At 44.9% G+C, this 16,060-nt stretch overlaps 1 long non-coding RNA gene across 1 annotated transcript; it reads left to right on the top strand.

The window, feature by feature from the left end:
* The first annotated feature begins 3,678 nt into the window (after window positions 1-3,678).
* LOC122456635 lies at window positions 3,679-13,000 on the top strand. The gene is made up of 3 exons (XR_006275616.1): window positions 3,679-3,806; window positions 4,841-4,945; window positions 12,972-13,000. It is a non-coding gene; the product is annotated as an uncharacterized LOC122456635 (long non-coding RNA).
* Window positions 13,001-16,060: the final 3,060 nt, after the last annotated feature.

Below are 16,060 nucleotides of genomic sequence, written 5' to 3'. Positions count from 1 at the left end.
CTCGTGTACAGTCAAGGTAAATCTTAAAATCCACAGGCAGCAGAGGATAATGTTAACATTATAATAAAAATGTCGGCATGCTGAACTACCTGCAGCCTAGGCCATTGGCAACAGCATTGAGGATGTTGACATGGTAAACTCTTGCTTTAAGAGCAGGAGATTTGCAGGCTAGGGAGTCTGTATCAGAGTGAGAGAGGAAAACAGACAGCTTGCAGCCAGCCAGCTGAAGCAAGGTGAGGTAAATTCTGCCTCACTGCCTTAGGGAGCAGCTGCTTTGTCTCTTTCTATTTTTGGGTGCTGGTGTGTTCTGAACTCTAAGGAATCAAGTTATTATATTTTATCTATCTCCTCTGTGTGTTTGCTGAGAACAATAGAGAAACTGGTAATGAGGATGGGATTATTAAAAAATAAAGGAGAGTGAGTAAAAATAATATAGGTGCATTTGGCAATATGGGCAGTTCCAATTTAATGAAAAAGAGGAAGATTTTGCAACATATCTTCAGAGACTCAAGCAATATTTTTATGTAAATGTACAGAAAAAACTGATAAACCGAATGCTGTTTTCCTACCATTTACTGGGTAAAACCACCTTTACAGTGCTTAAAGACTTATGTTTTCCACAAGAACCTGGGAGCTGGAATATAAGGACATAACAGGCAACGCTGTTAGATTCCATAGTTCCTTATGAGGAGTAACTGTATGGGGTGTAGGCACACTTGTCTTCTCACTAACTGGTTCCAATGCTTTGGTCTTGCACAGGTGTAACTTAAAGCACTGGAAATTGTCCATTGAAGGCAATTAAACTTGCTTTGTATGGTGCTACTCAGCATGGGTGAGGGTGAGAGGGTCTCTTTGCCCCTTCTGACAGTTGGAAATTCCCTTGAAAGACCTATTGGAAATCCTCTGTTATATTTCATAGCACACACACAGAGAAATTAGATAAAAATATAAATACTCTTGCTGGAAGGTTGTAACATAATAATACTTATTTCTTAGAATTTGGAATAACACACTAGAACCCAAAAACAGAGCAGATAAAACAGGCTGCTCCTTAAGGCAGAGAAGCCCAACTCCCCCTTATTATAGGATATCCTCTGCAGACAGACTGCTGCTAGGTCCAGATCCACACTTCCCTACAGAGTCTCCTGACATGCAAGCAGGACCAGGAAGATGAGAGAGGCTACAAAACCATAAAACCCAATAATAATGGAGGATTTCAACTATCCCCATATTGACTGGATACATGTCACCTCAAACTGGATGCAAAGATAAAATTTTCGAGATGTCATTAATGACTGATTCTTGGAACAGCTTCTCTAGAACCCACAAGAGGAGAGGCAATTCTTGATTTAGTCCTCAGTGGAGCACAGGACTTAGTCCGAGAGGTGCATATAGCTGAAGCACTCAGTAATAGTGGCCATAATATAATTCAATTTAACATCCTATTGGGGTGGGGGAGATAACAATGAAGCCCACCACAGTAGCATTTAACTTCAAAAAGGGGAGCTACACAAAATGAGGAAGCTAGTTAAACAGCAATTAAAAGGAACAGTCGCAAGATGAATGCCTGCAAGCTGCAAGGCAACTATTTAAAAACACCTAACAGTTGCTCAACTAATGTATACCCCAAATAAAAACAAAACAGTAAGAGGACCAAAAAATCTGCAAAAGGCCATCATGGCTAAACAGGCAGAGTAAAAGAGGCAGCTAGAGGCAAAAAGGCATCCCTTTAAAAAATCCTTACTGAGGAAAATAGAAAGGAGCATAAACTCTGGCAAGTCAATGCAAACGATAGTAAGTCAGGCCAAAAAGAATTTTGAAGAGCGACTAGCAAAAGACACAAAAACAAACAGCAAACATGTGTTGGTAGTACATCAGAAGCAGGGAGCCTGCCAAACAGTCCAGCCACAGGACAATCAACGTACTAAAAGAGTATTCAAGGAAGACAAAGCTGTTGCAGAGACGCTAAATGAATTCTTTGGTTTCAGTCTTCACTGAAGAGGATATGAGGGAGATGCCCACTCCTGAATCATTCTTCTTAGGTGTCAAATCTGAGGAACTGTCCTGGATTGAGATGTCAGTAGAGGAGTTTGTAGAACAAACGGATAAATTAAACAGTAATAAGTCACCAGGACCAGATGGTATTCCCCTAAGAGTTCTGAAAGAACTCAAATATGAAATTACAGTTACCACTAACTAAATTACCACTAACTATGGTACGTAGGCTGTTTGTACCAGATAACTGGCAGATAGCTAATGTGACAGAACTATCAGACACATAGATGAACACAGGATGTTGAAAAGAGTCAAACCTGGCCTTTGTAAAGGGAAACCATGCCTTTCCAATCTGTGAGAATTCTTCAAGGGTGAAAGCATGCTAGCAAGGATGACACCATGTACTTGGATGTTAAGAAAACCTTTGACAGGGTCCCATGTCAAAGTAAAGTAAGCAGTCATGGGATAAGAGGGAAGGTCCTCTCATGCATCAGTAGCTTGGTTAAAGATAGGAAGTAAAGGGTAGAAATAAATGGTCAGTTTTCACAGTGGAGAGAGATAAATAGCAGGGTCCCACAAGGATGTGTACTGAGACTAGTGCTGTTTAACATATTCATAAATGACCTGGAAAAAGGAAAAGGGGATAAACAGTAAGATGGCAAAGTTTGCAGCTGATACAAAATTACTCAAGATAGTTAAGTCCAAAGCTGACTGCAACGAGTTACAAAGGGATCTCACAAAACTGGGTGACTGGGCAACAAAATGGCAGATGAAATCAACGTTGAAAAGTGCAAAGTAATGCACATTGGAAAACACAATTCCAACTATACATATAAAATGATGGGTTCTGAATTAGCTGTTACCATTCAAGAAGAGATCTTAGAGTCATCATGGATATTTCTCTGAAAACATCCACTCAATGTGCAGCAGTCAAAAAAGCTAATAGAATGTTAGGCACCATTAGGAAAGGGATTGATAATAAAGACAGAAAATATCATAGTGCTGCTATATAAATCTAATATAGACCCACACCTTGAATACCGCATGCAGTTCTGGTTGCCCCATTTCCAAAAAGATATATTAGAATTGGAAGAGGTACAGAGAAGGGCAATGGAAATGATTAGGATATGGAACAGCTCCCATATGAGGTGAGATTAAAAAGACTGGGACTTTTCATCTTAGAAAAGAGATGACAAAGGGGGGATATGATACAGGTCTATAATATAATGTACGGTATGAAGAAAGTGAATAAGGAAGTGTTATTTACTCCTTCACACAACACAGGAACTGGGCTCACCTGATTGAATGAATAGGCAGCAGGTTTAAAACAAACGTAAGGACATATTTCTTCACACAACACACAGTCAACCTGTGGAACTCCTTGCCAGGGAATGTTGTGAAGGCCAAAACTATAACAGGGTTCAAAAAGAATTAGATAAGTTCCTGGAAGACTGGTCCATCACTGGCTATTAGCTAAGATGGTCAAAGATGCAACCCCATGCTCTGTGTGTCCCTAAGCCAGATGCTGGGACTGGACGGATCACTCAATAATTGCCCCTTTTCTGTTCACTCCCTCTGAAGCACCTGGCTTTGGCCATTGTCTGAAGACAGGATATTGGGCTAGATGGACCTTTGGTTTGACCCAGCATGAACATTTTTATGTTGTTATGTTCTTATGTTCTAAAGGCTGGATCAGATATGGAGGGAAATGCTATTATTTCTCAGAGAGCGAAGGGAACTGGAACAACAGCCAGAGCCACTGCTCTGCACTCAATGCCTCCCTGGCTGGGATTGACAGTGACCATGAAAAGGTGAGAGAGTGGCAGATGCTTTATTGCAAAAGACTGGGCTTGGCAGGGCTGGAATCGGGCTGGGCTCAGCCCCAGGGTCCCACAAACTGCCCTGTTGCCTCTTATGCTGGGAAACCTGAGAGAGTTTCTAGTAGCCGAATCCCAACCCTGGCTAGAGCTGGGCTCACAGTCCGGGATCACTCACTCCCAGCCCCACTCCTCTTTCCCAGAGCCCAAGGTGGAACGATCCCTCTCGGTAGGGCTGGGCCGGCCCGGTCAGCTCCTGGCCTGTGGGCTGCCTGTCAAACCTACCTCTGCAGCTCACCACAGCCACTGACTCCACAGAGTGGTGGCTCCGTGTCCCTGCCAGGGGAAGCACTTAGGGTCTTGGGCTGTGCAGGGAGTAAGCTCGCCATTCCTCAGAGCAGCCACCACCGGTCTGGCTGAGAGCGGGGCGCTATGTGCAATGCTGCTGGGAAGGAGCCTGGTAAGGAAGGCTGAGGTGCCAGCAAAGCCAAAGAGCTGCCCAGCCCCAGAGGGGAGAGGAGAAGGGTAGGGGCTAGGGATAAGACAAAGGTGCCATGTTAATACTGATTGTGGAGGGAGATGGAGGCTATCTATGCAGTCCTCCACACACACACCCTACACACACCTCCTGCACTTGTCTCCAGGCTCCCTATTGCAAGTCTGATGGGACTTTCATCAAACTGGGATTCTCAGCCAACAATTGGTTCACTGGCTGAGACCACTGTCAGAGGAGCAGAGCTACCAGCCCCCCCTACCAAATCTAGAGCAGGGCCTGTGGAGGGGAGAACTGTTGCTGTTGCAGAGTTCTGTCTTCATGACCCACAGCTGGATTGTCAGACTGGGCCTTGTTCTTAGCCTCCCCCCAGTATTGGCTGGGCTGGTGTCATCAGACCTGGGGCTCTCAGCTGGCAAACTATGGGTGGCTCATTGAAACCTGGACTTCTAAGTGGGGTCCACAAAGAGCCAGAGGGGCAGGTGAGCATCACAGCCTGGGGCCTAAATATAACCTGGCTTGTCTTATTTTTCAGGATTTCCTGCTGTTGCTATAAGGGCTTCCTCGATCGTTGGATCGGCCTCCAGAGGAAGCCAGGCCAGCCCTGGAGATGGCCCAACGGCACCAAATTCGACAACCGGTGAGTCCGTTTCCCTCTAGTAACATTCTCCATGTTAGATCACAGGTGTCTGCTGTGCTACCAGCAGACCAATAACTGCTCATCTAACCAAGTCCTTTGTTCTTATTTGTATATGTATGTTTCACTGATTAAAATCAATATGCCACCAGCCTTTGAGGCCCCAGGGAAGTATTGTTATTTATTATTTGTCATCGTAGTGCCCCTAGGCCAGAGCCCCATTGTGCCAGGCAATGTAGAAACGCAGAACAGAAAGATGGTCCCTGCCCTAAGGAGTTTGCAGTACAGCACAGTTTTGGGCATGGAAAAGGCTGCTGCTCTATTGGGGGAGATATTAACCAGAGCTCCCTTTTCTAGTGGGCTGTCCGGGTGGAAGTTAGAACCCTTTACTCTTTGTAAAATGCATAGTATGGAGATGAACAGGGTCACTTCTGCACTGTTGGGGTAACTTGAGGGTCTCTCCCTGTGAAGGTGCTAGAGAGAAATCTCATTTCACTGACAGTCTGTCCTGACAGCCCTGTGGGATTTGAAACAGGCTTGTGGCATTCTCTGACAGTCCCCCAGCTGCCTGCGGAGGGTCGTATCAAACTCTTCTCCACAGAGAGCTGCTGCTCTCTGCCATGCTCAAATAAATTTGTGAGTCTCTAAGGTGCCACAAGTACTCCTTTTCTTTTTGCAAATACAGACTAACACGGCTGCTACTCTGAAACCTGTAATTACAGCTTTGCATGTGGATCCCACCATACACAGCCACGTTTTCTTTGGTTTGTTAACGGCAAATCCAATCCAAATAAGATATGATTCTTATGTGACGTTCTCTACGAATGCCTGGCAAGTGTGAGACAGAAGCATCTGGGTGATTACAACATGTACTTCCCTGTACTTTTTGCTGTGTCCACACTACAAAGCTCTCAGCTGTCCCAACACATGGGTGCCCAAACACAAACTAATGGAACTTGTCTATACTCTAGATTTTTGGATGGTTGACCACCTACAGCTCGTGTTCACTCACAGCAGGGTTAGTGCATGGCTACTAACTGTGTGGGTGTATCATGGGTGAAAGGGTTAAATCTTTTTGCCCCAGGTGACTGCCAGCAGAGCAGAGATTGCAGGGGGGAAGGAGGAGGACTGTAGCTGGGGTCTGCTTACTCATCAAGAGCATTAAAATAGCCAGCAGGAAAGGGAGTGCTTGTATCTCAGGTGAGGTACAAGTGCAGGTCTCTTTTAGGCAGGAGGGGAGGCATGACGACTGATGACAGAGGGGACTGAATGGCTTATTCTTCCCCTTATCTGCCCTCCTGGTGGAGCTGTGGGGCAGGAGATAGACTGGCAGAGACATGGTGGGGGAAGTGTCTAGAGGACCCGGGCTCTGTCAGTGAGAGGAGAGACAGATGGACACAGGCAGGCAGTTATTTAAACTGGGCTGAATTAAGTTTAACATCTTTGGAGTTCGTTGTTTTAAAAATGCACATATGGATGTAGTATGATGGGATTGTATGGAGCTCCTTTAGCAAGGCCAGGTTAATGCAGTCACTGGGAGATATTAGGACTATATACCAGGATATTCAAAGGACTTTCTGGGACAATTCCTGTGAAGTGGATTTCCGAGGAAATACTTGCAAATGACCTACTTCCAGTCCATTCTATCAGATCTTTTCCCTGGGGAGAGAAACCCATTGTCTACTGCTCCTCTGTTCCTGAAAACTCCAATTATTAGTCCTCTGAACTGTGTAAAGGAGGGACTACACTTTTCATGCCCATTCTCGTTCTGAGCAATGAGTGTGCTGAACTTGACACAACAGGAAAATCCATTGGAGGGGGAGGGGGCGTTTGAAGGACTACTCCAGACAGAGCCCATGTTGGAGGGGCTGATCTCTGGAAACCTTATTAGCAACATCCATGTAGGTTCTTTTATTGGTTTGAATGTGTTTTCTCTTGAGGGCTTTTTACTTCAAGAATCAAATATGCTTGCTTAGAAGAGCTGGGGGTAGCTTCACTGGAAGCAGTTGCATGGTTATTAGTCTCTGAAGCAAAGGCAAGCAGGCCTGCTTGGGCAGTCTGTCTTTTGCTGGGAAGAGCAGTGAGGGCAGCCTGGAGGGGAGTGAGACATGGCCTTCTACACAAGAAAGGCAACATATGGGGAGCCTGAGAGTGGGGTGTCATTGCTGGGCCAGTGAGGGGAAACACAGGGGTAGTTGCCCTGAAGCGTGACAGTGGAAGATCTGGAAGACTCCCCCAGGGTTTCTGTGAAGAGAAGATACATTGGCAGTTCCAGAAGCATGGGAAGGGGGAAAAAGTGCTTCCAGCAGGTCCAGGGCAGTATGGTGGTCAACAGCTGCCATAGGGACAAGAGGAGAAAGTGGGAAGAAGGCTGTTGCAGAGTCGAAATCTGTTAGTGAGGGACGGGCATGTTTCAGGAGGGGCACGCTGCGGACCTGTGCGGGAGGTTTTAGTAGCACTGGGTCAGTTAGTGATGGGGGAATAGACTGGCAGCTAGAGAGCCACGGGACTGGTCATGGTGGAAGGCAACAGATCCTGGATCGGTCTGTGCGTGAGCGGGAGACCCGTGGGCAAAGATTGGAAGTGACTAAGGGTGTGGTGGGGAGGTTGGGTGGGGTAGGGGAGACAGAGTCATTAGTATCACTGCAGGGGGTGTGTTTTGGAAAAGCCAGGGCAGTTAATGTTTATAGGGGGGAGATAGTTGGTGGTATTGCTGGCGGAGGGAGGATGGAAGGTTCTGGAAGAGCCAGGGCAGTTGTGGTGTGTGTGTATATATATGTAGGGGTGCGGGGAAACAGTCACTGTTATCAGAGGTGGGGGGATCTGGGAGAGCCAGGGCAGTTAGTGTGTGGGGTGGGGGAACAGTGGTATGATGACAGGTGGGGCGGGTCTGGGAGAGCCAGGCCAGTTTAGTGTAGGGAGGGAATGGGGCAGGGACAGGCAGACTGTGGTGTCACTGGCATCACTGTATGAAGGAGGGCCTGGAAACAGCAGAGTCAATAGCAAATGGGGAACAAATTGGAGGGTGTGGCCATGTTTAGGGATGGCAGGTTGAGAGCCAGGGGGGTTACCATCATCGCAAAGGGAGTTCTGGCCATTCATGAAGGGCAGACAGCCCGGCAGAGTTAGTCCAAGACCCCACGGGGGTCTGAAGGAGCAAAGGAGGATGCTTCTGGCAGAGCCAGGGGAAGGGGAAACCACCTGGCAGTTAGTCAGGGTGTCACAGGGGCGAGGAGGAGGAGGGAGGTTGTCGCAGACAGGCAGACTGACAACGTTGAACTATCCATGACTGGGTTCCCTGTCCAGCACCCATCCATCCACATGCCAGTGAACACAAAAATCCTGGCTGCCTCCTTCTTACCTAACTCCATTCAAACTGTGGTGGCCTCGCTTCCCGTTTCTGGCCCTGTCTGCATCGTTTGCTGACAACTCTGTAGTATGGGCACTGAGAAGCCAGGAGAGGTGCAGCTTTCCGAATGGTGAGTGGGGAGGAAGATGGGAATCGGCCCTCGGCTGTGGAATCAGAAAAGATCGGGGCTGGGATCTGGGCTGGCACTTGGGATGGTGAGCCAGGTGTGATGTAGGTGCAACTCACATACCTCCTGGGTGTGGTGTTCTATCCCATCTGGTGGCACCGACACCACTTAGAGAGAGAGAGTTAATGAGTCTACTCTACAGCCTTAGCTAACAGCCATTGCTTTTAGATCATGCGTTAGACCTTCATGCACTAAGCTCCAGAAGTCCCAGGTTCGATCCTGCCAGCCAACAACCAAGGTCCGTTGGCTATTACATCAGCTTCCTGAGAGAGCAGTGGCAGGAGGCCATATGCTGCCACATATTGGAGGTCAGTCAGTGACTACAGAGAGTGAGGGAAGGTCTGGAAGGGTGCAGCAGCTGTTCAGTGAGTGCCCATCCACACTACGACGTCAGCCACGCTTGTTCTAACCTTTAATTCGAGTAACCAATGATGCTGTGGCAGTTTGTGTATGATCTCTAGTTGCAGTTTTAAAAGCACCATTTTCTTTTGTTTGCCATGTTCCTGGTTGTCAGAATTGGGAATTCTTTGAACAATCACCATTGCTCACCATTGTTACTTGTAAGAAAGCCAATAGCATTTGTTCTTTTGTGGCAACTAGTTCCAGGGGCAAAATTTGCGTTCAGGTCCCTTTGGCAGCTGACTGGGGGCTGGGGAGGGAGGGAAAGGGAATCAGGCATGATTCTGGAGGTACTGAATAACAAACACTTTCCATACAGTAATTTGAGGGACCATCGTGCTAAATAATTTGCACTGAATACAGGAGTTGCTATCTCAAGGGTTATGTAAGAGGTCATATTATAGAAAGTGGCCTCTTCTGTTACTCTGATTTTATTTATATATCTTTTGGTGTAGATAGGCTGCATCCTGGGAATAGGAAAGGTGGGTGGAAGCAACTAACATAAATATGTTCAGTCTGTTATGGATTTTATGGAAAAATTTTAGAGCAGAATGAGTTAATAATCAAAATGGGCCAAGGGAAATGTGAAGGGCTTTTACAAATGTGTATATATATAAGCCTTGGATGCAAATCTAATGTATCTGGGAAGATATACAGAGACACCTAAGATAGGGCCTGACCCAACTCCTGTAGAAATCGACTCTCATTGACTTCAAATCTAGCCCATAGACAGTAACAGGACTGGTCAATATTTTAACTTTTTTGCAAATATTATTGAATAAATGAAAACTTTAAATTTTATTCAAAAGCTTTCAAGACTTTTTACAAAATTCACAGCTAATTTTCTCTTCAGTTTTTCCCCCTGCCATTTTTTGACCTTTTTCCACTTGAAAAGTTGGGGGCAAGTTTATTTTTTTAAATGAGAAAAGACTCATTTTTTTTCTCTCCTTTTCCAATGAAAAAGAGAACCTGCAAAACTGAAATGAAACTGTTTATCTATCTATCTATCTATATAAACTGACAAATTTCCACAGGAAACTTTTTTGTTTTTGTCAAAGCCATTTTTGTGTTTAAAAAAATAATTTCAACCAGTTCTAGATGGGATAGGGAAGAAATGACATGCTAACATTTCCAGATGACAGTAAATTGGGAGGAGTTGTGTATACCAAAGAAGACAGAAGAATAATACACAGAGATTAAAGAGTTTAGAAATATGGATAGAAAACAGGATTCAGTTTGGGGAACAGGAAGGTAATACAGGAAGGGGTAACTACAAACAAACAACTTACAATATGTTTGTTTTGTGCGTTTGATACTGTTTTCAACTAACTATAGCACTTTGTGGGCTATAGATGGAGGTTGGGTGGAGACATCCTTCTGTCTCAGATCAGGGAGTGTTGAAGCACCTGCAGTTTGGTAGGACTGGGGACCTAACGAGAGTGTACTCCTCAGTGCTTTAAGGAATAATGGTAATAGGCTTGCTCACCAGTCATAGCAAGTGTGTGGAGAACTCTTGCAGGATCTGAGGTTACTTGCTGTGCTACTGTATGGTGCCTTATGCAGAATTTGTTTCAAGTGAAATCAGAAGTTCTCAAGGTGAATGGTGCCCTCTGCTCTGGCAGAATCTTAGCCAGAGCCATTTAGAGCAACTCTGGCCTGACCTTTCTGACTAGGACCCTGGAAAACTTAATAAAAGCATCTCAGTGAAGTGCATGGTGATGTCTGGGTGCAATAAAGCAGCAAAGAATGTGCCTCATACTCAGCACAACTGAGAGTAGAAGGGGGGAGAATCTGATTCTGTAGAATTTGAAGGGAAATTTCTGTGGCTTTTCTGCATGATGTGAAAGTGACACTTAAAGGTGACTTGTAACAATTAAGCAGAGGGGAGTGTATGGAATGTGAGCCCTTTCTTGTTGCTTTCAGGTGCACGAAGTTCTGAAGGAGTCTTTTATGTTAAATTATGGATGAAGGCATGTTCACAGCATATACACAGAGAAATTAGATAGCGTAACTACTCTTGCTGGAAGGTTGCAATGTAACACTATTTTATTTCTTAGAATTGAGAATGATAACACAAGAACCCAAAACACAGAGAGAGAAAACAGGCTGCTTCCTATGGTGGAGAGAGACAACTCACTCACCTTGTGGTCTGGCTCTTTCACATGCTTTGCCACAGAGCCTCTTGGTTAGCAAACAAGACCAGGGACCCCCCCTTACTCTTAAAGAGAGCACTTGCAATTCAATGCAATCCTCAATACACGGGTGGTGGGTGGTGGAAGGGATTTGCTTTTATATATTAGAAGTGTGGATCTTGCCTATCCTGTTTGTCTGGAGACTCAATGGCTAACCAGAGAACTAGTGGGCTTATTCTATCAATATCAGAGTCTGAATGTGGAGTTTGTTAGTTGTTAGCTCCTTCTGTCTGGCTCAACAGCCACCGATCAACAACACTAGATGGAGCTATGTACCCAGATTTTGGGAGTACATTACTTGGCACAATAGCCCCTTTAAAGTTACAGAGGGGCACATTACACAAATACTTAAGAAATAGGTTAAGTGACAAAATTAGCATTGATGTATTGCCACAATTACACATGCAACTGTGGGATTTGCATGCACAACTAATTTTGTAATTGCACACTTTTGTGTACAACTCTTCACTCCTATGGCTTTGAAGTTTAGGCAAAAACATCTAAAATAAGTGTTCTAAATTGCTGCCACTTTACAGCTGTATTGCTGCAACAAGACTTAATTTTGGTTTCCTCTTTACTTTTTGCTTCCTTGTGGCTTTTAATTCCACAGAAGTGCTGGAGTTTTAACAATATTTCAGGTTTCAGAGTAGCAGCCGTGTTAGTCTGTATTCGCAAAAAGAAAAGGAGTACTTGTGGCACCTTAGAGACTAACAAATTTATTAGAGCATAAGCTTTCGTGAGCTACAGCTCACTTCATCGGATGCATTTGGTGGAAAAAACAGAGGAGAGATTTATATACACACACACAGAGAACATGAAACAATGGGTTTATCATACACACTGTAAGGAGAGTGATCACTTAAGATAAGCCATCACCCACAGCAGGGGGGGAAAGGAGGAAAACCTTCCATGGTGACAAGCAGGTAGGCTAATTCCAGCAGTTAACAAGAATATCAGAGGAACAGTGGGTGGTGGGGTGGGGGGGAGAAATACCATGGGGAAATAGTTTTACTTTGTGTAATGACTCATCCATTCCCAGTCTCTATTCAAGCTAAGTTAATTGTATCCAGTTTGCAAATTAATTCCAATTCAGCAGTCTCTCGTTGGAGTCTGTTTTTGAAGCTTTTTTGTTGAAGTATAGCCACTCTTAGGTCTGTGATCGAGTGACCAGAGAGATTGAAGTGTTCTCCAACTGGTTTTTGAATGTTATAATTCTTGACGTCTGATTTGTGTCCATTCATTCTTTTACGTAGAGACTGTCCAGTTTGGCCAATGTCCATGGCAGAGGGGCATTGCTGGCACATGATGGCATATACACATTGGTAGATGCGCAGGTGAACGAGCCTCTGATAGTGTGGCTGATGTGATTAGGCCCTATGATGGTATCCCCTGAATAGATATGTGCACAGAGTTGGCAACGGGCTTTGTTGCAAGGATAGGTTCCTGGGTTAGTGGTTCTGTTGTGTGGTGTGTGGTTGCTGGTGAGTATTTGCTTCAGATTGGGGGGCTGTCTGTAAGCAAGGACTGGTCTATCTCCCAAGATCTGAGAGAGCGATGGCTCGTCCTTCAGGATAGGTTGTAGATCCTTGATGATGCGTTGGAGAGGTTTTAGTTGGGGGCTGAAGGTGATGGCTAGTGGCGTTCTGTTGTTTTCTTTGTTGGGCCTGTCCTGTAGTAGGTGACTTCTGGGTACTCTTCTGGCTCTGTCAATCTGTTTCTTCACTTCCGCAGGTGGGTATTGTAGTTGTAGGAATGCATGATAGAGATCTTGTAGGTGTTTGTCTCTGTCTGAGGGGTTGGAGCAAATGCGGTTATATCGTAGCGCTTGGCTGTAGACAATGGATCGAGTGGTATGATCTGGATGAAAGCTAGAGGCATGTAGGTAGGAATAGCGGTCAGTAGGTTTCCGATATAGGGTGGTGTTTATGTGACCATCGCTTATTAGCACCGTAGTGTCCAGGAAGTGGATCTCTTGTGTGGACTGGTCCAGGCTGAGGTTGATGGTGGGATGGAAATTGTTGAAATCATGGTGGAATTCCTCAAGAGCTTCTTTTCCATGGGTCCAGATGATGAAGATGTCATCAATGTAGCGCAAGTAGAGTAGGGGCATTAGGGGACGAGAGCTGAGGAAGCGTTGTTCTAAGTCAGCCATAAAAATGTTGGCATACTGTGGGGCCATGCGGGTACCCATCGCAGTGCCGCTGATTTGAAGGTATACATTGTCACCAAATGTGAAATAGTTATGGGTCAGGACAAAGTCACAAAGTTCTGCCACCAGGTTAGCCGTGACATTATCGGGGATACTGTTCCTGACGGCTTGTAGTCCATCTTTGTGTGGAATGTTGGTGTAGAGGCTTCTACATCCATAGTGGCTAGGATGGTGTTTTTAGAAAGATCACCAATGGACTGTAGTTTCCTCAGGAAATCGGTGGTGTCTCGAAGATAGCTGGGAGTGCTGGTAACGAAGGGCCTGAGGAGGGAGTCTACATAGCCAGACAATCCTGCTGTCAGGGTGCCAATGCCTGAGATGATGGGGCGTCCAGGATTTCCAGGTTTATGGATCTTGGGTAGCAGATAGAATACCCCAGGTCCTGGCTCCAGGGGTGTGTCTGTGCGGATTTGTTCTTGTGCTTTTTCAGGAGTTTCTTGAGCAAATGCTGTAGTTCTTTTGGTAACTCTCAGTGGGATCAGAGGGTAATGGCTTGTAGAAAGTGGTGTTGGAGAGCTGCCTAGTAGCCTCTTGTTCATACTCCGACCTATTCATGATGACGACAGCACCTCCTTTTTCAGCCTTTTTGATTATGATGTCAGAGTTGTTTCTGAGGCTGTGGATGGCACTGTGTTCTGCATGGCTGAGGTTATGGGGTAAGCGATGCTGCTTTTCCACAATTTCAGCTCGTGCACGTCGGCGGAAGCAGTCTATGTAGAAATCCAGGCTGCTGTTTCGACCTTCAGGAGGAGTCCACCCAGAATCCTTCTTTTTGTAGTGTTGGCAGGAAGGTCTCTGTGGGTTAATATGTTGGTCAGAGGTGTGTTGGAAATATTCCTTGAGTCTGAGACGTCGAAAATAGGATTCTAGGTCACCACAGAACTGTATCATGTTCGTGGGGGTGGAGGGGCAAAAGGAGAGGCCCCGAGATAGGACAGATTCTTCCGCTGGGCTAAGAGTATAGTTGGATAGATTAACAATATTGCTGGGTGGGTTACGGGAACCATTGTTGTGGCCCCTTGTGGCATATAGTAGTTTAGATAGCTTAGTGTCCTTTTTCTTTTGTAGAGAATCAAAGTGTGTTTTGTAAATGGCTTGTCTAGTTTTTGTAAAGTCCAGCCACGAGGAAGTTTGTGTGGAAGGTTGGTTCTTTATGAGAGTATCCAGTTTTGAGAGCTCATTCTTAATCTTTCCCTGATAGACCAGTCCTTGCTTACAGACAGCCCCCCAATCTGAAGCAAATACTCACCAGCAACCACACACACACAACAGAACCACTAACCCAGGAACCTATCCTTGCAACAAAGCCCGTTGCCAACTCTGTGCACATATCTATTCAGGGGATACCATCATAGGGCCTAATCACATCAGCCACACTATCAGAGGCTCGTTCACCTGCGCATCTACCAATGTGATATATGCCATCATGTGCCAGCAATGCCCCTCTGCCATGTACATTGGCCAAACTGGACAGTCTCTACGTAAAAGAATGAATGGACACAAATCAGACGTCAAGAATTATAACATTCAAAAACCAGTTGGAGAACACTTCAATCTCTCTGGTCACTCGATCACAGACCTAAGAGTGGCTATACTTCAACAAAAAAGCTTCAAAAACAGACTCCAACGAGAGACTGCTGAATTGGAATTAATTTGCAAACTGGATACAATTAACTTAGGCTTGAATAGAGACTGGGAATGGATGAGTCATTACACAAAGTAAAACTATTTCCGCATGGTATTTCTCCCCCCCACCCCACCCCCCACTGTTCCTCTGATATTCTTGTTAACTGCTGGAATTAGCCTACCTGCTTGTCACCATGGAAGGTTTTCCTCCTTTCCCCCCCCTGCTGTGGGTGATGGCTTATCTTAAGTGATCACTCTCCTTACATGAAGTGAGCTGTAGCTCACGAAAGCTTATGCTCTAATAAATTTGTTAGTCTCTAAGGTGCCACACGTACTCCTTTTCTTTTTGCGAATACAGACTAACACGGCTGCTACTCTGAAACCTCTCCTTACAGTGTGTATGATAAACCCATTGTTTCATGTTCTCTGTGTGTGTGTATATAAATCTCTCCTCTGTTTTTTCCACCCAATGCATCCGATGAAGTGAGCTGTAGCTCACGAAAGCTTATGCTCTAATAAATTTGTTAGTCTCTAAGGTGCCACAAGTACTCTTTAACAATATTTCAGGTTTTTAGCTAAAAACAGACTAAGACTCTTGTGTATTTTGAAACCTCTGTACTTAAAGTTGTGAATCACTGTTTAAGCCCACCATTCATGCCACTTTTCTGCAGTCCATAGGGTGGCGATTATAATATCCTGACTAGAAATTCATTTCTGGTTTAATACAACTGACAAGCATTCAGGTATAAAGTCTTTATACATTACTAGGAAGTTAAACACCTTTGTCTCACAACTCTTAAAAATGGCTTTTTAAAACTTATTCATTGGCTTCTGATGTGAAGATTCTTTACATCAAATTATATTTTTTATAAAAATATAAAGTAACTTCATTGTTTTAGCCTCATCAAATTGCTTATTGTACCCTAAACACCTGCAGTTTATTTTGAGAGGGAATTGTTTGAGCATTTGCCCAAGAATCATCTTATGGTTAAACGTAGAATTAGAGTCCTGCCACAGACTTCCTTGTCACTTTAGGCAGAGCATGGCTCTCTGCCTCAGTTTTCCCATCTGTAAAACGGAGATATTTACCTACTCATAAGGTCACAGAGAGGATTTAACATGTGTTTATAAAACCTCTGAGGGGTCCAGATAGGAT

The sequence above is a fragment of the Dermochelys coriacea genome, chromosome 14 (genome assembly GCF_009764565.3).
Source record: "Dermochelys coriacea isolate rDerCor1 chromosome 14, rDerCor1.pri.v4, whole genome shotgun sequence".
Classification (NCBI taxonomy): Eukaryota; Metazoa; Chordata; order Testudines; family Dermochelyidae; genus Dermochelys; species Dermochelys coriacea.
The sequence above is the reverse complement of the archived record's forward strand: the minus strand, read 5'-3'. Positions and strand labels throughout refer to the sequence as shown.